At 45.9% G+C, this 24293-nt stretch overlaps 1 protein-coding gene across 2 annotated transcripts in view; it reads right to left on the bottom strand.

Moving 5' to 3' along the window:
- Dpf3 (double PHD fingers 3) overlaps positions 1-24293 on the bottom strand; it is a 297152-nt gene that overhangs the window by 253676 nt on the left and 19183 nt on the right. The window lies entirely within an intron of this gene.

Genomic DNA, 24293 nt, shown 5'->3' with positions numbered 1-24293 from the left:
ATGATAGATAGATAGATAGATAGATAGATGATAGATAGATAGATGATAGATAGATAGATAGATAGATAGATGATAGATAGATAGATAGATAGATAGATAGATAGATAGATAGATAGATAGATAGACAGGACACTAACAAAAGGATTACAAGTCCAAAGCCAGCCTGGGCTACATAGCAAGTTCCAGGCTAGCCTGAACCCAGACCCTGTCAAAAATGAATAAATTATTTGAAAAATAAAATGTCAGGGTTCATATACAAATTCTGTCAAACCTAATTAAGAAATCTAGAGTTCTGACAATACTAGGTTCCCCTCCCCCATGTGAAAAATGGCTGCCACTGAATTTAGATATTCCCTTGGGCCACTAGGAACCTCCCAGTTTACTACAATCCCCTCCACCCACTATGTAACTTCTCCCACTCAGAATTCACTTCATTTGTGTGCCGGGCCTGCCTGGCCCTCGGGTGAGTCTGCAACCCCTATTCTAATGTCTCCATTTAGCAAACTAGGAAAAGAAGAAGAGAAATTCCTCCAGTTCTCAAAGGTGAGTTCAAAAGCAAGTTCATACTGGCTATTGCCAGACAAGATTCATCAAGCTCCTAGATACCCCAGGTCCTGTCCAGGGCTGGACATAGACAGAGGCTGAAACACAGGTCCCTTAAGTCAGTCTCTCTCAAGTCACTACATTCATCCATGGTGTAGCTAGAAAGCTATGGGCACACAGTAGGCACACAGTGGGTACTTCATGTTTGAAACACACAGTCACATGTCTTTTCCTGTGCAATATGATAATCTGATTCTCCTCACCTCACCTTAAGATTTACACTTCTCAAATCTGCTGTTCAGCTTATGTACCCTCAACCTGCAAAAGGGTGACCTTTCCAAAACGCTAATCCCTTTTAAGCCTGAATCTTGGTGCTTGTATCTGTTCATCCACGCATACACACACATGTGCTTCTAGATAAACACTCCTTTTTCTCATTAACTTTCCAGACAGGTGAGAAGTCAACATTTGCCCAGGTTGGTGAACCAGAAACTGGCAAACCCACTGCCCTAACCGAAGGGGTAAGTCATTTGGTGGAACAAAGATCCAGACTGCCTAATCTTGAGATTTTTCAAGTGGCCAGGGATATCATTCAGAAGATAGGAACAATAGTTTCTATTAATAAGACCTGTGCTGAGAATCAAGAGGATCAGGTGCCAGAGAGTTCATCAAATACCAGAAGGAAAGGCCTCTCTCTGTCTACCCCAGTGAAAAGCTCAGCCTCGGGTGCTCCATCCCTCCCTGCATCCTGGTGCCGCCCAAGGTTTTGGAAGATGACCCCAACATGCTTGGCTAGCTTGGCCCTCCAGCCTTGTCCTACAGCAAAACAACTGTCATTGATTAATTTTAATCCATTTGGTTTGTCCTCCAAAATAGACCTTTTTCAGTTTTGTTTTGTGTTTTTAAATATTTTATTTTATTTTTACTTTATGTGTATGAGTGTATTGCCTGCATGTTAGTTGGTGCACCCGTGTCATGCAATGCACGTGGAGGTTAGAAGAAAGCAATGGATGCCCTGGAACTGGAGTTATGGACAGTTGTTAACCACCATGTGAGAGCTGGGAATTGAACCCGGGTCCTCTGCAAGAGCAGTCATTGCTCTTAACCACTGAGTCATCTCATCTCTCTAACCCCTAGATTTGGTGGATTTTTTTTTGTTTTTTTGGTTTTTTGGTTTTTTGGTTTTGTTTGAGACAAGGTCTTATGTAGCCCAGGCTAATTTCCACTTCAGCTATGTAGTCAAGGATGACCTAGAACTTCTGATCCTCCTCCCTCCACCTCTCAAGACTGGGATTGCTAGATGTGGGCCCCTAGGCCAGGCCAAACACTATAGTTCTTAACTCATGCTGCATTATCTGGATCTTTCCAATAGGTAGGTTGCCAGCTCCTTTCCTTCAATTTACAAAGAATTCATTGAGTTGGAAACTCTTATCTTGAAGTATGCCATCCTTACCTCCCAAACCACATGAAATTAACATATCAATGACTGGCAGATGGATTTCTTTGAGAGGTGGTAGATTATAACTCCTCTTGCCCCTGACACTTATAAAGCTTTTTAAAAAGAAAAAGAAAAGAACAATTTCCAAATGAGAAAATGTCACAGTAGGCCACAAACCAACTTCCTCCTCAGGGATAACCATTTTAATGCAAATATTTTTTTTCTCCTGGTGAAAAAAAAACACATAATGTATAACTGTCCACATGAGGATTTCTACCTCCCTACTGAGGCAATTGCCCTCTACCATGGGTAATGAGGAAGAAAATGATATGCCCAGGAAGGCAGCCATGACAGGCCAGCTCACTCTATGTCCCCATTGGCCAGGCCTGGCACTAGCTGAAATGGGCAGGCAAGCTTTGAGAACAGCAAAGGACTTGACACGACTCTCTCTTCAAAGCATAGAACAGACATCAATTAATCCTCAAAAGATGCTTTCAAGGTGAACATTATCCCTTTTGGAGCTGAGCAAGCTAAGAGGTGTTACGAGTAGTTTGGAGGGAGGACAGAGAAGGGGACAAAAAGAGTTTCAAGCGCTGAGCCCCAGATCTGGTTCTCTGGAGAGAATCAAGTAGCAGAAAAAGAATGAACCTACAGAAACAGGGCGAAGGAAGAGGCAGCCAGTGGAGCAGCTGACCCTGTGAGGGCCCCTCAAAGCTTCCTAGCACCTCACCCCTAGGAGATCACAAAGCGAAGCAGAGTCAGAGGCCTGAAAGCCAGGAGCCAGAAAGAGTTCCAAGAATTGTGCCTTTTCTCCAAAACCCTGTCACAAGAAGCCAGTGGGAATTCAAACTGAAATCTAGGTCCTGTTTGCCACACGAAGTCTGCATTGGTTCCCACCTCCCTTCCTTTCCTATAATGGGGTAGGGTGGGATCCGCTTGTGAGCAGGCAGGCAATGGATGCAGGTGATTGGACCCATAAGGATTGCAGCCTGTCATCCTGCTTGGCCATAAATGTCACACGTTCTCACGTTACATGTTTATGTGACCTTTAAGATTTTGCTCTGAGATTCCTGGAAAAGTGGTATGCCCTAGTCAAATAGTATAAGAACAGCCTCTCCTTAGCTTACGTGACCCGTGTTACTGCCCTCTTTGCCCATGTGTGTGTTGAATGTCTGCAGCCTGCACTGTGTTCAACACTTAGAGTACCTTCTTCTCCACAAACTGTTTTGTTTCACTAAACAGAGCCCATACCATGTGCAACAGCACAGGCTTAACGAGAGAGATTCAAGTGTTTTTAGCTTTCTCTCTGCTTACCACTCATCAAAGAAGTAAGGGAAATTGCCTTACAACTGGTTTGTTTTTTTGTTTTGTTTTTGTTTTTGTTTTTGTCTTTTTGAGCCAGGGTCTCCCTGTAGCCCCAGCTGGCCTGGAACTCACTTTGTAGACCATGCTGGCCTTGAACTCACAGAGATCCACCTGCCTCTGCCTCCCAAGTGCTAGGGCTACAGGCATGCGCCACCATGCCCAGCAACAACTGGTTTTCTTTACCAGCTATTCTAGCCTGGAGTGGTGTCGTACATCAGCACTTGAAAGGCAGGGGCAGGAGCAGGTAGATCTCTGTGAGTTCAAGGCCAGCCTGGTCTACATAGTGAATTCCAGGCTAGCTGGGGCTATAGGGAGACCTTGTCTCAAAAAGACCAAAATAAATAAATAAATAAACATCTATTCTGACATAGCCTCTCAGATATATATGCATGCGTGCAGAGGCATAGAAAATATCTAGAAGGAGATACGAAAAACTGTGTCCAACTGTAGAGAACAGAATGGGTTCATAGGAAGCAGGTCTCTTTTGTAAGATTTATTTTGTACTCAGGAAGCAGATGCAAGCAGATCTCTATGAGTTCAAGGCCAACTTGGCCTACATAGTGAGTTCCAGGCCAGCCAGAGCTACACAGTGAGATCAGGTCTTTAAAAAAAAAGATTTTTTTTTAATTATGTATATGAGTATGTGTCTGTGTGTCTGTGTATAGGCATGTGCATGTGAGTACAAGTGCCCACAGAGGCCAGAAGAGGGCATCAGATTCCCTGGAGCAGGGGTTACAGGTGGTTATGAGCTGCCTGACATGGATGGTAGGAACTGAACTCTGGTCTTCTACAAAAGCAATAGGTGTTCTTAATCACTGAGTCATCTCTTTGGTCCTAGAAGTCCCCACACACTTTTCCTTATTTTATGCCTTTTTGTCCTATGCATTTTCTAAATAATGTGGGTTTTAGGGTTGTTTGTTTGTTTGTTTGTTTGTTTGAGACAGGGTCTCACCATGCAGCATTAGCTGACCTGTATACCAGGCTGACCTCAAACTAACAGAGATCTGAGTGCCTCTGCTCCCAAGTGCTGGGATTAAAGGTACACCTCACCATGTCTGGCCTATAATGTGTTATTAAATGTTTGAAAATCACAAAATAAAAAACATATTCTAGGATCATTTTTTTTCCTCAAAGCATGTCATTTTTTCCCCTAGAAATTAGAATATGAAAAGTTCAGAGGTAGATTTTGGAAACATCTTACTGCCTTTTACACATACGTGAGCTACAATTTTTTGAGGCAGGCATGGTAGCATACACATGTAATCCCAAAGAGGGAACCAACCTCTTTGGCCACTGAAATGTTTATTTAGAGACTATTTCAGCTGGAAACTTAGGAAATGGAAATCTCACCTCCAAAGGCACTCACTAGTGCGAGCAATTAGATATGAAGTAAAAACAAGGTTGACATGATGAGGCCAATAGGAAAATCCAATTTGTTTACAAAGTCTGCACTCAACATCTGTTTCTCTTGTGAATGCAGCTAGACAAGAGTTATCAGCAAATCTGTGACTGGGAATCTTGAAATAATGGTGAGTCTGCATTCTGGGTTCCTTGGCAGGGCAAGGCAACATGATCAAACTGTCAATTTCAGCCTGACCCTGAAATCAAAGCCCTCTAACAGTCACCAAAGTTCTGCAGCTAATCAGTTACTATCCGTAGTTGTCATCGCAATCCTTGAAGTCACCAAAGGAGCCCAAATTTGCACCAAACCAGAATGTATTCCTTCTGGGGCACAGATGTCCTTTGCATTCTACTTTTGCCCTCTCCTTCCCAAGACTGATTTAGAAATGAAGGGAAGTTGCTAAGAAAACTCTCACCTTTAATATTAATAAGATCTCACAGTCCCCGGATGATCAGAGCCAAGACTACATAGGACTTGAAAGAACGGTGGAGACTTTGATACAGAATATGAAAAGGTAACAGGCAGGCGGGGTGGGAGAGAGCAATCTGGGAGGCCTGGGGCTCCACTTCTGCCAGCTCCAGCCCTGCCTCACAGTGTCGATCACACCTGTTTATAAGCCGAAATCCTCTACAGCTCTCTACCTTTCCACCTGTGGGACGAGCACAATGAAATTCCATATGGCTTATTTGCCATGACTTTAAGAGGAGGAGGAGGAGGAGGAGCAAGAAGAGGGAGCACCAGGAATTGAGCCCACTCCCTACCTTCTTTTCAAAGATATTTCCCATGCACCATTTCATCCTTACCCCTGGGGAAATAGTAGGACATTATTATTCCCCCCACCTCCCCATCCCCCCCCCTCTTTTTTTGGTGTTTTGAGACAGGGTCTCCCTGTAGCCCCAGCTAGCCTAGAACTCACTATGTAGACCAGGTTTGCCTTGAACTCACAGAGATCCTCTGCCTCCAGATTAAAGGCAAGTGCCACCAAACCCTGTCTATTAGCCCCATTTTGTAGACAAAGGAACTGGGTCAAAGCGGTGACCTAGCAAGGCAACATGGTTTGTAGGCACAGCACTGATCTGCCTTGTGCATTGAAATGCAAGGCAGGGAGGTTTGTACTGTGAAGACCTCCCTAGGTTGTGTATAAGAGGTTCCTGCCCATGGTGAGAGAGACAGAACTCAGGCCTCCACATACCAACCTGGAGCTCTCTCCATGACTTTAGCCTCCTCCATATATTTGAGGTTTCTGTTCTTATTGTTTGGCTTTCGGGGTTTATTTGGTGGGGGTGCAAGTAGAGGGGAAAGGTCTTATGTATTCCAAGCTAGCTTCAAACTCACTGTGCTGCTAAACCATAGAATACAACCTTGGGTCCTCTAACCACACTGAATCCTTCCCCTGGACCCTCAAAACTCTTCCCTTCCTCTCTGATCAATGTTTCTATTTTAACCCGAAGAACCCCCAACCTCTACCCCACTCAAAACACTCTCAATTTGCTCTTTGGAGGAGGTGGGCACGGGGCGGAGAAAGAAAGAGGAAAGTCCTGGTGGTGGTCTGGCACATGTAGAAGCAACCTATTTCCCAGCCTACTTAGGGAATGCTCCCCAAACTGCCAGGGTCTAGAGAGAGTAACCGCCTTTCAGGAATGTAGGGTGAACAGACCTTCAGGAGCAGGAATCCCACCTTGCAGGAAATGGAAGACAAGCTCATGGCTAGGTTTACAAGCATAGCTGTTTACTGCTCCCTTTCTCCACCTCCAGCTTGGGGCAAGTAGCTAAGCCAAGCTAAAGCCAGCAGTGTAAATAATGCATGAGACCAGCTCTGGCTTCCCACACAGGAGACCACACAGGCTATGCAGGTGGCCTTCCCACCTTGCAAGCCACAGCCCTTCCACTTGGGGGCTAAGACTCTGCACTCTGTGACCATGCAAAGACAGTAGGACTTCCCCCAAAAAGGATACAATGTGGGGAGAAGACGCATGAATGGATGAGGAAATGTCAGTCATCCTGGGGTAGTCACCAACAACTAAAGTGATTTGTTTAGCCCTTTATTCATGAGTTAATTTGCTTCCAGCAGATTCCATTAGTGACCTGACAGACCCAGAGCATGGAGGAGGGCCCTGGAAGAGCTGCTGAATCAGCAGGCAGAGGGGGTGACAGGGAAAGCCAGACGTCTTGTGCCCAAGCCCTTTGCCCGGGATTTCTGTTTGAAGAGCTTAGAATAACTATTTGCTAAGCTCTTGTTAGGCAGCACCTCAACACTGCATATAGAGAGAAGACGCATGACCCTTGGCCACCACATGTAAATGGCCAACCAGAGGCTGATGCAATGCAGGAAAGGGATTCTCACATAAAGTAATTTTGTCTTCCTGATAGCAGGAAAGAAACAAAAGCCAAAGTTATAAACATTTCAGCCCGATGTGGTGGCGCACACCTTTAGTACCATCCAGCACTCAGGAGGCAGAGGCAGGCAGAGCTCTGTGAGATCCTGGTCTACATAGCGAGTGCCAGGCCAGCTGGGGCTACAGGGAGACCCTGTCTCAAAAAGACCAAAAAAAAAAAAAAAAAAAAAAATTTATTCCTGGAACCCCCCACATGGGGTAGAGGAGGGTACTAGACCTTTAGTACCATCCAGCACTCAGGAGGCAGAGGCAGGCAGAGCTCTGTGAGATCCTGGTCTACATAGCGAGTGCCAGGCCAGCTGGGGCTACAGGGAGACCCTGTCTCAAAAAAAAAAAAAAAAAAAAAAAAAAAAGATCTATTCCTGGGAACCCACACCTAGGGTAGAAGAGGGTACTGAACTTTCTTCAAATTCCTATGGACCATCCCTGCAGGATAAGAAAATCATATTATTGCCACCCCTGCTATTGTGAGAGAAATAATAGCAACCCCTGTGAACATTTCTTTGGACATGTCGTGTGCATGTGCACATGTGTGCATGGAGTCCAGAGGATAACCTCCATGTTGTTCCACAGGTGTTACCCACTTTGTTTTTCTGTTTGGTTGATTTTCGTTTTATTGTTTGAGACAGGGTCTCTCATTGGCCTGGAGCTCACCCATGAAGGCTAGGTTGACTGGGCATTGAGCCCCAAGGATCTACCTGCCTCTGCCTCCCTAGCACTGGGATTATAAGCATACACCACCCTGCCCAGCCTTTTTTTGTGGATTCTGGGAATTGAACTCAAGTCTTCATGCTTTCAAGGCAAATGTTTTATCAATGGAACCATCTTCCCAGTACCCCATGAGCATTTCTTTGGTGGTTGGCACAAACACAGGATCTATGTAGTGTGTAGACAGGATCTTATTCACTCCTCCCTACTTTGAGGTGAAAAACTAGTGGGGAACTAGTGAGAAACTACTGAGACTCTGAACTTGTGCACTTAACCACTCTGTGACACAACTAAATCCCTCCGGCTGCAGAAAGGCACTAAATAGGGAAGATTTGGGAAAGCTCGCCCCAACCCCACACATACCCTGACCACCTAGGCAATCTCAATGAGTGATTCTAACTCCCAAACCATCCATAGGGTGACTGAACTGTTTAGTTTGTTTTCTAAATTTTATTTATTATTTTTATTTTATGTGTATGCATGTATTGACTGCATGTAGGTAAGTGCACCCATGCCATGCAATGCCCGCAGAGCACAGAAGAGGCTGTTGGATCCCCTGGAACTGGAGTTACAGACAGTTGTTAGGTGCCACGTGGGTGCTGGGATACGAACCCGGGTCTTCTGCAAAAACAGTCAGTGTTCTTAACTGCTGAGCCATCTCACTGAGCCATCTCTCTAGCCCCGACTGAACTGTTTCTTAAGGGCCACTTTAGTTCAACCATGGCTACTGAATATCCACCTAAGTGCCAGCCCTCAGGCTGGATGGGGATGGGACATAGGTACACATAGCTAAGGTGCCACCCTTCCCTCCAGGGGGCAACAGCTTGCCAGCCTTTTGTAAAGACAAAAGAGTTTTAGGTTCCCTTTCAGTTCTGTAAGTCTACTCAGAGATTCCTTCTGAGCATAAGTATTTCTCACAGCATTTATGCTATTTATGCCATTTGGACCTACACACAGAAGTCTGGGGGAAAGGTCAGGCTTTTGCAATATGGTGACCAAATTACTTGACTTCCTCCCTACTTAAATCAGAAAAAGAGTTAAGCCAGACATGGTAGTACATGCCGGTAATCACAGGAATTGGGAGATGGAGGCAGGAAGTTCAGAAGTTCAAGGTCATCCTCAGCTACACAGTGTTTGAGTCCAGTCTGGGTTACCTAAGACCTTGGCAAAAAACAAACCAAAAAATGGTTGGCAAGATGGTTCAGCTAATAAAGGCACTTGTAGCACACACCTGGAAACCCAAGTTTGATCCCCTAAATCCACATAAATGTGGAAGGAGGAAGTCCGTTCCACGGGGTTATCTCTGACCTCCACATACGCACTGTGGCATGTGGGCTCCTCCAAATACACCATGCACATACATACTAATAATAATTTTTGTTAAAAAAAGATTTCTGCCAGGCGTGATGATGCAGCACTTGGGAGGCAGAGGCAGGTGGATCTCTATGAGTTCAAGGCCAGCCTGATCTATATAGTGAGTTAGTTCCAGGACAGCTGGGACTACGGGAGACCCTGTCTCAAAAAGCCCAAAAAAAAAGATTTCTAGGTTAGTTTCAGAAATGTCTGTATACCATGGCAGGGCAACTATAGTCAAACAGAACAGCTCATATGGTGGCCAGGAAGCAGTGCAAAGGGGAGCATAAAGGAGCCTGGACAAGTTATAGCCCAAGGACACAATTCCCATTCCCACAATTCTCCACTAGGCCCCACCTCTGTCCCTTCACCACCTCCCAATAATGCCCCCATATCACAAATTCATCAAGGTATTCATTCAGCTAGTCCTCAAGATCCAAGGCTCAGCAAGTGCATGCCACTAAGTCTGATGAGCTGAGTTCCATCCCCGGAACCTGCATGGTGGAAGGAGAGAACCACCTCCTGCAAGTTGTCCTCTGACCACCACATGGGCACCAATAAACTAATGTGAAATGAAAATGGCATAATGAGGCTGGGTGTGGTGGCACACGCCTTTAATCCCAGCACTTGGGAGGCAGAGGCAGGTGAATCTCTATAAGTTCCAGGCCAACCTGGTCTCTACATAATGAGTTCCAGGCCAGCTGGGGATACAAGGAGACCCTGACTCAAAAAGACCAAAAAAAAAAAAAGGAAAGAAAGAAAAAAATGTCATAATGAATCTCATTGTTATGTGTAATTAATATATGATAATAAAAAAAACTTTTAAATTGATGTCTGATTTATTTCACATAACCTCCAGTGTGGGAAGTAGAGGCAGGCTATTAGTGATGCTAGACTGGTTATGAGTTGCTAATTGCTGAAGTTTCATGATGGGCATGTGAGGGTTCATTGTTCAACAACTATTTGAATCTTCCATACTACATGGTGGGTAAAAAAGGAACCCTTTTCAAGACCAATCAGGAAACAGTGCCTCCCCAGGCTGTGCTGAGCACCCAGCTGGCAACCTGTCTGCCCAACTTTTCCTAGTCCTTGGTCCACTATTCATTTTAGCTGCTGCTGTTTGTGGCAGCTTCTGCCCACTCTCACACTGTCCCCACAAACCTTACAGAACTATACATCCCACCTGTTGGTGGAGTCTGGTACCCAGTCATCCCTACTGGACCTTATCCCTGCCTGGGGGACAGAGGCTATGGTCTGAGCAATGCTGTGTTCAAAGTCAGCTGCCTTCAGAGTCTGCTCTGGAGACTCACAGTTTGACAGGGGAGGTAGAGGTATGCTCCACTCAGGATCCATGTGGGGCAGCCCGGAGCCAGGGCTGGGGTGCATCGATAAGCAAGCCAGCGTTGCCACCTTGGGAGTTGTTCAGCCCCAGAACAGGTGCTGAAATGTCACCTCCTCCATCCTCCAAGACTCAGAGACAAGGGTACGGAAATCCTCCAAGACTATCCTGAATCACTTGGGATCTTTCCAAACCAAGGAATCTCAACCCGAAAGAGTAAACATCACCTAACTATGTGTCCCAGCCTAGTTCCCCAAACCATGGGGCACAGAGACCACGATGGAAGCCTGCCACGTAAGGAAAAGGCGGCAGAGGATGGGGTTCCCAGGCCTCTCTGAGCATTTGCTTCAATTTTATTATTTAATTGATATTTGCTAGGAAGTGTTATAAGGCTTATTGTACGAAATAGTGGTCTACTTAATTCAGTTTAGGGTTTGCTGTTGTTTGTTTCGGTTTGGTTTTTTTAGACAGGGTCTCCCTGTAGCCCTAGCTGGCCTAGAACTTACTCTGTAGACCAGAACTAGCTGGCCTAGAACTAACTCTGTAGACTTACTCTGGATCCCACAGAGATCCACCTGCCTCTGCCTCTGCCTCTACTGGGATTAAAGGTGTGGACCACAGCACCTGGCCTAGTTTAGTTTTTAGCTGGTCACTTCATCATTTACATACACATCTCTAAACAACATTTTTTTTTACCCTGTGCTGCATGCTCAAAGCTGAAGGAGGTAGGCATGGCATGGGTTAAGGTGAGCAGGCTCTGTGAAGCCCCATGGCCCAGGACTCTGCCTTTCTGGTCAGTCCTTTTTTCTTTCTGAGACAGGGTCTCCCTGTGGCCCCAGCTGTCCTGGAACTCACTATGTAGACCAGGCTGGCCTTGAACTCACAGAGATCTGCCTGCCTCTGCCTCCCGAGTGCTGGGATTAAAGGTGTGCACTACCACACCCAGCCTGTAATTACCTGCTTTTTAATGACCTGGCAATCAGCAGGTAGTTAAGGACAGGATCTTGAGTGTATGTGGTAGTTCTGCCTCTTGCTGGCCTTGGGGGTGGGGGGTTGTATGCCAGAATCTTGTGTGTGCATGCATGTGAAGGCCAGAGGTCAACCTCGGGTGTTGTTCCTCAGGAGCCATCCACCTTGTTTCTTTGAGACAAAGTCTCTCACTGGGACTTAGAGCTCACCAGTTCAGCAAGGTTGGCTGGCCAGTGAGCTCTAGGGATTGGTCTGTCTCCACCTCCCCAGCACTGGGGTTGCAAGTGTGCCACCACACTCAGCTTTGACTATACACCCACTTCCCAGATAGTACCCTCCCATAGCCTCCCTCCCCCACTAGAGCCCTTATACTCTGATATCCCTGCTACTGTCTGATGTGTTGTCGGCACCCCAGCCATTCCCCACTACTTGCCCTTCTGGTGAATCTAGTCAGCCTATCTACAGGTCTTTGTTTTAGGAGGATCAGCTATTCCTCATCTAGTGGTAATCAGTTGTCAATATTCCTTTAACTACTATTTAACTTTTTAGTTACCTCCTTCCTAGCAGGGAAGAATGCATTCCCTGTCCTCCACACCACACATGCTGCTTCCTTTCTCTCCAGCCCCAGGTTTTCCAGCTATAATGTCCACCTGTCTGCTTGTCTGTCCACCCATCTATCTGTCCATCCATCCATCCACTGGTCTCTCCCTCCTGTCCTCCCCTCTCTTCCTCTGTGTATATATTTTGAAGATTTGTTTATTTCCTCAGTGATTACTGTTTCTTTGGCTGTGATTATGTAAACTTTATTCAAAGCTGAGCTATACAGTGTTCTGTGATTATATTTCCTCCCCTGGATAACTGTAGTCTCTGGAATTAATAATTATCTTATTGAATTAATTTCCTTAATGCCACATGTACCCAACCCTAATTCAGACATAGTCCTCATACGCTTGAGGTCAAAGTATGTAAATTTGGACAAGTGTACATGATTCTAGCATCTTCCTGTGAAAGAAAACTTATCTGACCTTGATAGTATCAGTCACTTCCTATGCCCACGCTTGACCCTGGAAGACACTTGACCTTACTTGGTGTATCCTAACAATGTCGGTACACTTGGTACACATGTCTCAACGTGGAAAAAAAAATCACTTCGGATGGAAGTGATGGAAAGAGAATGTCATGAGTAAAGTTTTTTTATTTTTTGAATTTATTTCACCTTGATACAGTCTATGCTATAGTGGTCATTAAGTTACCATCAATCTAGTGAAATGTGTACTTTGGACACCGTTTCAGTCTGGCTGCTAGAAGACTACTGAGTTATCTCTTCTGCACCTGGCACGACGTGAGCATATATTTGCATACGGTTGACTGGCACATCATTGGTGCTGGTAAACATTTCTTGGAGTGATTCCCAATATGCTTTAAGACATAAAATAGAAATTAAAGCTCAGAGCCCAGCTAGTCTCCTAAGCTTTTATAGCAATTAGTTTGCACCCAGATCCCAATGAGACCCAGTGGACAGTGCTCCAGTCTCCCTGAGTGGAGACTCAGCAAGGACAGGCCCAGCAACACACCTGCCCACCAGGCATTCCCACCTGAATGTGGAATCAGCGTCTTCAGCTTTCCAAGCACCAAGCCAAGCCCACCCACAGCCGCTTCTCCCCAGTCACCATCTCAGCAAGCCAGCAGCTCATCTCTCAGCCTGCTCAGGCCCAGAGCTGTGGGGTCACCTGTGAGACCTCTCTTAGTGTCACTCTCCACATCCAATTCCTTCCCAAGTCCTGTCATCAAGCCCAGCCACTTCTCACAGACTGCACCAATTAGCCCACCAGAGCTGAGCTGTGGCCTGCTCACAGCTCTCCCTGCCCTGCTCCTACCTCTCCATTTGCCTCCACTCAACAGCAGGTGATGCTGCTAAAGCCCTCCAGTAGGTTCCCAATTCCAAAGATCAGCTCCCTCCCTCTTTGCTCCAGCCACACCTGTCTCCTGGCTGTTCTTCAAAATAGCCAGGCTTCCACCTCAGGACCCCAACATTTACCATCCCTCTGCCTGAATCCTCTTCTGCAGATGACTCTTGAATGCCAGGTTTAGTGAGGTCCTCCCAGCCACCTTGTTTTAAATTATCCTCCTCAGCACTCTCCTTTAAAACTCCTGCTCCAGTTAGTCACCTCCACAGACTTACTGCCAGTTCACTTATTTACTTAGATTCTCTTCTGAAATAACTACTGAAATGCAAGCTCCACCATGACAAGGAGCCTGTCCATTTGTCTTTGCTGCTGCAGCCCAGCTCCTAGAATAGTGCCAGGTAAAAAATGTGTGTCAAATTAATAAATTAATCCTAAGATTTCTCGTAAAGCATTCCCTGCAGGAAGAGGAAATGTTTTAAATCCTCTTAAAAATACAGATTCATGATTCAGCTCATTGTGCATGTGTGTCTGGGTTTTTCTGGGTTTTTCTATGTCTATGTTTCATTGTTTCTGTATGTTTCTTTGTGTGTGTATTTCTATGTGTTTTGTGTATTTATTTCTCTGATGTGTATCTGTGTGTTTCTGTGTATCTATGTTTCTCTGAGTATCTGTTTATGTGTTTCTGTGTATATCTGTGTGTGTTCCTCTATGTATATGTCTGTGTGTATGTGTCTCTGTGTTTCTGTGTGTCTGCATCTTGTTTCTCTGAGTATGTGTCTTTGTGTGCTTCTATGTACATATTTCTGTGTGTGTATGTCTGTGTATTTATATGCATGTCTGTGTATGTCCTTGTGTATGCATCTGTGTGTTTCTATGCGTATGTGTATGTCTGTATATCTCTGTGTGTATGTCTGTGTGTTTGTATGTCTATGTGCGTGTCTGTTTGTGTGTGTGTGTGTGTGTGTGTCTTTATATGTGCGTCTGTGTGTGTGTGTGTGTGTGTGTGCATTCCCTCTCCTGGGTCCAGAGCTGGAAAGCACCTGTTCAGGAGACACAGGAGGTGCAGGTGCCACTGACCCGAAGGTGATTGCCACCCACAAGCTTGAGGGGAAGAGATTACTGAGAAGGGAAGAGAAATTAGCACATAGATGAGAAACACATGTTCAGAAACTCCTTTCAGGCTGTGAGGCAGTGAGTGAGCCTGGCACCAGTAACAAATTAATTTCATGACACTGTTGCTTTCATTGGAATGGTAAGACTCTGTTTTTAAAAAGGAACTGATATGTGGGGAAAAGGCCTATGTGTCTGCCTGCATATCTATTAGAGTGGTCTAGTAACAAAACAAGTGTTTTCTAAAAACACTTGCTTTCAATGTGCACTGAACCACCTACTGTGTGCTCAGTGGACCGAGAGGGAAGTCTAAGACTCAGTAAGACTCAGGGAGCTCCCACCAGACACTACCACCCAGAAGTCATGCTGAGTGTATATGCTTAGTGCACTAATTAGGCACCATGAGACCTGGCCAGAGGTGGCTAGTTTCAACTGGAGGAGGTCCAGACCTTGGAAAGGACAGAATCCAGAGGTGACAAGGTAAGTTATTAGGACTTGGATCTATATAGGATTGTGCAGACCTGTAATCCTACCTACTCAGAAGGTTGAGGCAGGAGGATCCTACGTTTAAAGCCTGACAGGGCTACAGAGTGAGTTCAAAGCCATCCTGGACTAATGGTGAGACCCTGTCTCAAAATAAAAAGGACTGGGGATGTAGCCCAGGGGCTAAGCATTTGCCTAGAGTGAAGCCCTATGTTCAATCCCCAGCACCACACTTTGTTTAGATGGCAGGGAGCCCTGAGGAGAATGCCCGGCTTTTAGAATATAAATTTGAGGGAGAGTCACCCAGGCAGGAGGACCATCAGAAAGAGGAAGATTGAATCCCAGAGCTGGCTGAAGCCACAGGAATTTCCTCATTATATTCTCTTTTGAGCCCCTACCCTGTCCCCAGTGCTGACAGTCTCTAAGGACCAGGCAGGCTATGGTGCCCAACAAGCCAGTCCTGCAGCATCACGGACACAGCAACCTCTGATATCACACACACCATGAAGAAAACACCATGCAGAAAATGAGCCCGGATCATGGGAATGTGATGTAGGAAATGCTAGCAGCTGTGAGCTCAAGGAAGCCACTCCTGAAGCAGGGGCTTTTGTCATCATGAGACAGACACATGGATGACAGCCAAGTTCCCGCTTCAGGGAATCCATTCTCTTGAACAAGTCTGAGGTAAAATCTCCAGCTGAGAAGGAGGGGACAGAAAAGACTCTCAGGTAAATGGGGCCGTAGTATAACACTGCTGTAGGGAGGAAGCAGAACGGGGGTGGGGGGTAATGACGGGGCTGCACACCAAGGACTGAAACCAGAAATGTGAGCGAGGCACAATCAATACAAGCATGTGCACATTTTACCAATACTATCTTTTTTTCTTTTCTTTTCTTGGGGCGGGGGAAATTTGTCCTGCAGTTTAGTTTTTGTTTGGTTTCATTTTTGAGACAAGGGCTCCCTGTAGTCCCAGCTGGCCTGGAACTCACTATGAGGACCAAGCTGGCTTCGATCTCTGAGATCCACCTGCCTTTGCCTCTGCTTCTCAAGTGCCAGGATTAAAAGTGTGTATTACTGGGGAGGCAGAGGCAGGCGGATCTCTGTGAGTTCGAGGCCAGCCTGGTCTACATAGAGAGTTCCAGGCCAGCTGAGGCACAGGGAGACCCTATCTCAAAAAGGCAAAAAAACAAAAAATAAAAATAAAGGTATTTACTACCATGCCCAGCTAATATTTTTAAACATTTTTATTTATTTTTATTTTATGTATATGGGTGTTTTGCCTGCATGAATGCACATGCACCCATGTTGCGCAATACCTATGGAGGTCAGAAAGGGGTGTCAGATCCCCTGGAACTGGAATTAAGATGGTTGTTGGTCACCATGTGTCTGCTGGGAACTGAACATGGGTCCTCTGCAAGAACAGCCAATGGTCTTTGCCGCTGAGCCATCTCTCTAGTCCCCAGTATTATCTATTGATAGTGCTTTATCTCCCTGCAGCTAGGTTGAACCAGTACTAAAGCCCTAGCACCATTCTGGGATCTCTGACCCTACTTGCTGTGAGATGGGTTTGTCTGGTGTTCACTTGATTTTAATTAAGTGTGATGAGCTGTGTGGGTTTTCATTACGTGGCTTGACCAGGCACAATTCCACCTCCACCCTTTCCTACACGACCGGATCACTTTGGTCTATGTTTCAGCTGCAGCTTCCAGACTCAAGCCACTCACCACACACAGTAACCAGCCATCCTGCCATACCTAAAATAACTCCTCCACACCTAGGGGATCCAAGCTGAATTCTTCATACCAGTGTTTATAACCAGGTCTTTCCTCACTTGTCTGGCTTCTTCTCTTCTACCCTCTAAGGCTGGCTGGGGTTCTCACTGCCTTTTTGAACCCAAACATTTTGTACGGACAGACCCAGCTCCTGGCTTGGCTCCATACATGCCAAGCCGTGCTTAGACTTGGAGTTTTCCCATCTGTAAAGAAGTTAATACTGGGACTGGAGAGATGGCTTAGCAGTTAAGAGCACTGGCTGCTCTTCCAGAGGACTCAGGTTCAGTTCCCAGCACCCACATTAGGAGGCTCACAACTACCTATAACTACAGCTCCAGAGGATCCAACACCTTCTGCTGGCCTCTGTGGGCACCCACACACACATGTGTGTACACATATACAAACATACATATACATAAATTAAGACAAAATAATATATTTATTTATATAGTCACTATGTTCTACCTTGTTTCCTCTTTTGCTTCCAATGAGTATTTCTTGGTATTTTGTTTTGCAACAGTCTCATGTACCCAGGCTAGCCTCAAACCCACTATGTAGCTGAAGATGACCTTGAAATTCTGATCTTCCTTCCTCCACTTTCTAAGTGCTGATATTACAGGCATGAGCCACCACATCCAGTTTTTCTTGCCTTATATTAAGTCAACTTCCATCTTATGACCCCACAGTCTTCAACTTACATTAGCTCTCAGTTTATAACTTGTCCCTTAGATAGAAAACACCTGGGGAGAACCTCAGAACTAACAATTGAAGTTTGGGAGTGGGCAGTTTCAAGCGTGGCCCTCTCTGTTGCTCAATAAAGCCCTGAAGTTCATAGCCAAAAAAAAGAAAGAAAACACCTGTGGAACAGAAATTGTACCCTTCATCTTCATTTTTAGTGTCCCCCGCCCTCACTGTGATATACAGAGCCTTCCACTCAGGTAAGTGTTAGATAGTTCCAGTGGGGTATGCTGTGCTGAGAGGCTGATTCCTGTCTTTAAGGGAGAAACCCCCTCTCTCCAGCCCCCTAACTTCTACCCATCAGTCAGGAGTCCTCTAAGCCCAACCCCTTCATAAAATGAGCCAGCAAAAGTTATTTTCTTTCCCTGAAATCTCATGGCAATCACTGGACTGCCCCTAAATCACAGGCAGTGTTAGAGCCTCTGGATCTCCAGGTCAGGCTAAATTAAAGACTAAAAGTCAGGCCCATCTTGCACCCACCGGGTCTCATGGTAAAGTGTGTTCCTTCCCAACCACAGGATGAAACCTCCAGGCTACACTAAGAGTCTTTTGCATAAAAATGAACCAAATGCCATCCACCTAAATACTGCTACTTCAACCACGAAGTCTGCACAGCTTTGCACATTGCTTCTTGCTAGGAAACAGTAGAGATCCTCCATTACATAAGGGAGGTGGGGCTCACTGAAGGGAGAACTTAGATCAGGCCCAGGCCCAGCCCCAACTGGTATTAGCTATTAGAAGCCCAAGGGCTACTGTTGGCCTAGCCAGACCTCTGCTGCCTGAGCAGGCTGAGATAGAACCCACAGCCATCCGAGGCACTTCCTAGAGCAACCTTCCATCCAGAGCAGCAGCTCTGCCTGTGAGCTCAGAAGGATTTTCTCCCTCTCCGGCCAACAGCAGTATATTCTCTCTGCTTATTCAGTGAACTTAAAAATTAGAACTTCCCCAGGCAAAGTCTGAATGAGCACAAAGTTGTCCCACCACCACTGCCACCACTCACAATGGTTAAAGATGTCGTGGGAGTCCCTTGTCTAGTCTTAAAATCTCCCATAGTAAAAAGTTACCTTACAAATAACAATGGACCACCTGATTCCACTCTTTCATGTAATGATTAGATACCTACTCTGCAGATAGCTCTCAGGAGCCCTCAAAAAACTACTGATGGTTGGATGTGGTGGGGAACACCTTTAATACCAGCACTCAGGAGTCAGAAGCAAGCAAATCTCTGTGAATTCGAGGCCAGACTGGTCTACATATCGAATTCCAGGCCAGCCGGGGCTATGTAGCCATCTCAAAAAAAGAAGATACTGATCACAGCCAATCGCGGTGGTACACACCTATGATTCCAGTGCTGCAGAGGTTATGGGAGAGGTGGTCAGAGGTAGGAGAATCATGAGTGGTCAACCTGGGCCACAGAGGTGATCCTATTGATGAGAGAGGGAGAGAGGAGGGAGGGAGAGAGAGGGAGAGAGAGAGAGAGAGAGAGAGAAACTATACCTGTAAATTGTAAAATTTAATATGTTTTGGGACTGGAGAGAGGGCTCAGCAGTTAGGAGCACTGACTGCTCTTGCAGAGGACCCGGGTTCGATTCCCAGCACCCACATGGTGGCTACAAACCATCCTTAACTCCAGTTCCAGGGAAATCCGAAGCCCTCTTCTGACCACCACGGCAGTGCAAGACACAGGTACACTCACATACATGCAGGCAATACACTCGTACACATAAAGTAAAAATAGTATTTTTTTTAATTTTTAAATCAATAATAAATAAAATTAAATACATATTACCATGCTCCCTGGAGAAAAGCATATAAAGGAGAAAGTACAACATAGGATAGAATTTTTCCTCAGGATCTGGGGGATTAGTTAGTTCCAGGACCTCTGTGATACCAAAATCCGTGGGCACTCAAGTCCCTTCTATAAGCTGACACAGTGTTCACAAGTAACTTCTACACGTGCTCTGACATTCTTGAAATCAGCTCTAGCTTACTTGTGAGACCAAACACAGCGTACGTTGTCTTTCTACACAGTATGTAGAGAATGACAAGAAAGCCAGATACAATGGGACAGGCCTGAAATCCCAGCACTCAGGATCATTGCCAGTTCAAGGCCATCCTAGGCTACAAAGTAAGTCCCAGGCCAACTGTGACTACATAGCAAAACCCTGTCAAAAATAACAATAACATATACAAAGACAAAGAGGAGAGTGGAGGAGGAAGAAGGTGAGGGGGGGAAGAAAGGCAAGGCAAGAAAAAATGACAAAGAAAACGATCCTACACACGTTCATTGTAAATGCAATTTTCTCCCTGAATATTTCTTAGTCACAGTTGTTTGGTCCATGGGTGCAAACTCCATGGGGGAGGTGCTACACTCAGGGCCAGACATCTGGCTTTGAGCTCCCTCCTCCACCAGCTCTGACACTTGGTAGCTGGTGACTAGGATTCCCTAGTGTCCGGGGCCCTGGTCTCCCCAAATGCATTATGGTGGGTCCCAAAGGAGACCACCTAGGCCTCCAAAGCACATGGCCTCCTTGGCCCCCACAGAAAGCACCCTCATACCTGCTAGGAAGAACTGTGAGTTCAAAGTGTTCAGAGCATAAGAATCAGGTGGCACAATCTCATGCCTAGAGAGCATGGTGTAGGTCTCTGGGGTGAAGCCCAGAAATCTACCTATCAGTCTCAGGTGCTCCTCAAGTAGATGTCCTCAGAGCACACCTTGAGAACGCTAAGAACAGCTGGAGCAGGCAGCGGGAGGGCAGATAGGGGCAACCTGCTTGACTTCACAGGAGGAAAACCAAGAAGCCAACAGCAGCAAAAACTTCCAAGGATGGGGAATTGGGTGTCAGTTAATTTCAACCTTGTGGGCTAGAGGGACGGGGCAGGGGAACCAGCCAGAGATGGGAAAGCCCTGGGGCCAAAGCCTTCCCCAGCTAATGCCTTGTCCTTCATGTATTCACTTGGTTCTCTTTTTTTTTAATTTTCCACATTTAGCCCAGTAACATCTTCCCAAAACTTGCTCATCCTGTCCTTCCCAGGCTCCACTGCTAAATCTCTCTGTAGCTGGGAGGAGGTATTTAGAATATGAACTGGATCAAGTTGCTTCCTAACTTAAATCCTTCTATGGTTGCTTCCCGTGTTTAGGATAAAGTTCATAATCCTTAAAATGATCCATCAGGGCCCAGTGTGCTTTAGTTTCTCCTGAACTCTCTAACCATGTTGTAAGCCAGGCTTTCTGCCCTCTCTATCACTCCAGTCACATCATTTTCCGTAGGTGCTCCAGCAGCCCACAGGACCTTTGCATATCTATTCTCACTCCCTAGCATGAATTTTTTCCTCTTGAAGGGAACCTTCTCTCAACACATGAGACAGAAACAGTTCCCCCTACCATTCTTTCACATCTGTAAACTTTTCAACATAACACAGATCCCATTTTTATTTATATAGCTGTGTGATTCTATGATTAATAACTGTCTTCTCAAATGAATCACAAGATCCATGAAGGTAGAGTCTACATTGGTTTTGTTTATCATTGAATACACAAGGTCAAAGTAGCTGGTGCAATGTACACGCTCATAATGGAGGACAAGAGCCTCGTTATACTGCTGCCTGGAAAGACATGTGGCTAATGGAAAACAGCAAGATAAAGGTATAGAAATAGGCCGGGCATGGTGGTGCACCCTTTAGTCCCAGCACTCAGAAGGCAGAGCGGGTGGATCTACATAGTGAGTTCCAGGCCAGCTGGGGCTACAGGGAGACTCTGTCTCAAAAAGACCCCCTCCCCCTCCCAAAAAGCTATAGGAATTCAAGAAGCTCTCAATAGGCTGATGTGAGATGGAGCACCTTCCTCTGGACATGAGCCACTGAAAGTCTTCACAGTTGTCACCGGACACCCCAGGAGCTAGCACTGTCTTACATAAGAATGCTTCTCTGAGACTGTCCCCAGAGGACAGTGAGAAAGTAGCTTTCCTCTTGGGTAATGAAGAGGGCCAAAAAAGAGGGTCAGGAGAAGAGACAGAGAGGAAGAGTGCCAGCTTTCTGAATGTCCTTTTTAGCTCTCTGAAAAATGCAGCTTTGTCCCTTGCTATCGGGACTCAGAGAGGTGGGGAGAAGGTCAGGGACAACAGCGATGTCCCTCCCTCTATCCCCAGTTGCTGAGGTTATCTCTGAGTTTGCTCTTCCCTGGAGGCTGGTGGGGGCTGGGACAGGCATGGAGATTCAGACCAGCCAACTCAGAAAACAGGGTGTCTTTCTGCTTGGTAATCAGATACATGCCCATTCAAGGGATGCAAACTAAGCTGGTTTAGCTTCTCTGACTAGACCACTGAGTCCCATCAATTACACTACGTGTTAAAAAACTCTGGACAGTTAAAAATAACATAGGGGTCTGGTGTTTGGCATGCCAGCTCGTCAAGAGCTGAGTGGAGCCCTGCCTGCTAAAAGAGGGTTCTGGGAACTTGAATACACACACCAGCCCGACCAGGAGGCTAAGGATTACCCTGCCCTCTACCACAGACAATGACAACATATCCCCAGCCCAGAAGACAAGCCCACAGAACAATTCTCTACCCTTGCTCCCTGGAGTCTGAGGGACTGGCCCCTCTTCTTTGTGTGACCCAAAGGAAGGACAGAGTTCATCCATGTAGGAAGCACCCTCCTCCCCTGAGGGGCAGACAGCCATGTGATGCGTAAAAGCAGGAGGCAGGAGCCCAGGCATGGACCAATGTTACACTGCTCCTCTGTGGGCTGTTGTCAGGGTCTGTGAGATCCTAATTCTTTTTCACAAGGACCCACTAGCAGCACCAGTTAATTAGTATGTAAATAGTAGAGATGAATCTTCCTCAAAGTCTCTTCTAGCTCATTTATCCTATGAGTAAAAAAAATTAATGATAATGCTAACCAGGCGTGGTAGCCCCCACCTATAGTCCCAGCACATAGGAGGTAGAGGTAGAGACAGGAAGGTTAGGAGTTCAATGTCATTCTCAGCTATATAGAGGTCAGCCTGGTCTATGTGAGACCTTGTCTCTAATAATAGTAATGCCATATTTATTATATTATCATACTTGTAGAAAGTCTATCTTCTTCCAAAATTAGGATATACTCATTCATTTTCCTTAAGATGCCAATGTGGAGGGGGAAAATCAACAAGTATGTCTTTTCCACTTGAAAGTCACTGCCAATATCTATTACAGAATGAAATGTCCCTATTAAGGCTAAAACTATCAATCACATTTCACAGAAGAAACTAATGCACAGAGATTAGGAATCCCACCTAGCATCAAAAAGGTTGGATTTGAACCCAGGCTCTGGCTCTAGAGCCTGCATTCAAGCTACAGGTCACAAGGTAGCTACTTCTCTGGGCTGAGGCGTCTGAGCTTACAAAAAGTATGGGAGCCCCCCGAGGAACCCAAGGACTTGGGTAACACCAGCCTCCCCCTGAAAACTAGCTGTCAGTGAAAGGGAGTGGCCAGAATGGAAGTAGATGGTTGGATGGCTGGGGGCGTCTATGTGTCTGGTTAGGGAGGAGGGAGCATTGTCTTCAGAGAGCCCTCAGCCCTCAAAGAGAAAAACTGGCTAAGAGATTTTCAGTCTTGCTCTCCCATCTGAACCATGAGACTAATCCACCAGGCTTGGAGCTATCAGGGTCCACATCTCTGTGCTCCTCCCTGGATTTAATATTTTCATTTTGAGACAGGTCTCATATAGCCCAGGCTGGCCTTGAACTCACTATGTTGTCAAGGATGATGACCTTGGACCTCCCAACTGCTAGAATTAGAGGCATGTACCACCATCCTCATTTTTTTTTCCTGGGGGGGGGTCTTTTTGAGACAGGGTCTCCCTGTAGCCCCAGCTGGCCTGGAACTCCCAGAGATCCACCTGCCTCTGCCTCCCAAGTGCTGGGACTAAAGGTGTGTGCCACCACACCCGGCCACCATCCTCATTTTACATGGTGCTTCAGATTGAACCCACGGTTTCATGAATACTAGACAGTACAAGCTAAGCTACATTCCTAGCTCTAGATTGGATGTTTGTTTAAGACAGGGTCTCCCTAAAGCCCTGGCTGGTCAGGAACTTGCTATGTAGACCAGGCTGGCCTTGATCTCAGAGATTTGCCTGCCTCTGCTCCTGAGTGCAGGGATTCAATGTATGTATCACCACACCCAGCTGGATTAGGTTTTTACATTGTACTTATTAATACTATTTCTAGGCTATTACTAATACTATTTCTAAGCTATTACTATTAAAAAAGTGATAGGTAGGCATGATGATGCATGCCTGTAATCCCAGCAATTGAGAGGTAGAGGCATGAGAATCAGTTCAAGGCCAACCTTGGGTACAATAGACTGTCTCAAAAAAAAAAGTAAAGACTACATCAAAAAGAGAAAAGAGACATTTAATCCACTGTTTGGATGGGCTCTACCCAAGTCTGCCCTTTAGCAAGCCCAAGTCCACCTATGCAGTTGAAGAGGGCTGCCCCAAATCAGGAAAGACTAATGATTCATACCAGGAGGTACATCCCCTTAACCCCTGCTTCCTCTGAAGGCACCCTGGAAAGTATTCACAATACATAATGGAAACCAGAAAGATAGCTCAATGGGTAAAGGTGCTTGCCACCAAGACTGACAACCTGGGTTCAATGCCCAGGACCAACTTGGTGGAAGGAGAGAACCAACTTCCATAAAGTTGTCCTCTGAGGGCTGGAGAGATGGCTCAGTGGTTAAGAGCACTAACTGCTCTTGCAGAGAACCTGGGTTCAATTCCCAGCACCCACA

This window comes from Nannospalax galili, unplaced genomic scaffold (genome assembly GCF_000622305.1).
Source record: "Nannospalax galili isolate Female #2095 unplaced genomic scaffold, S.galili_v1.0 scaffold24, whole genome shotgun sequence".
NCBI classification, from domain to species: Eukaryota; Metazoa; Chordata; class Mammalia; order Rodentia; family Spalacidae; genus Nannospalax; species Nannospalax galili.
This window is presented reverse-complemented; position numbering and strand designations above follow the sequence as displayed.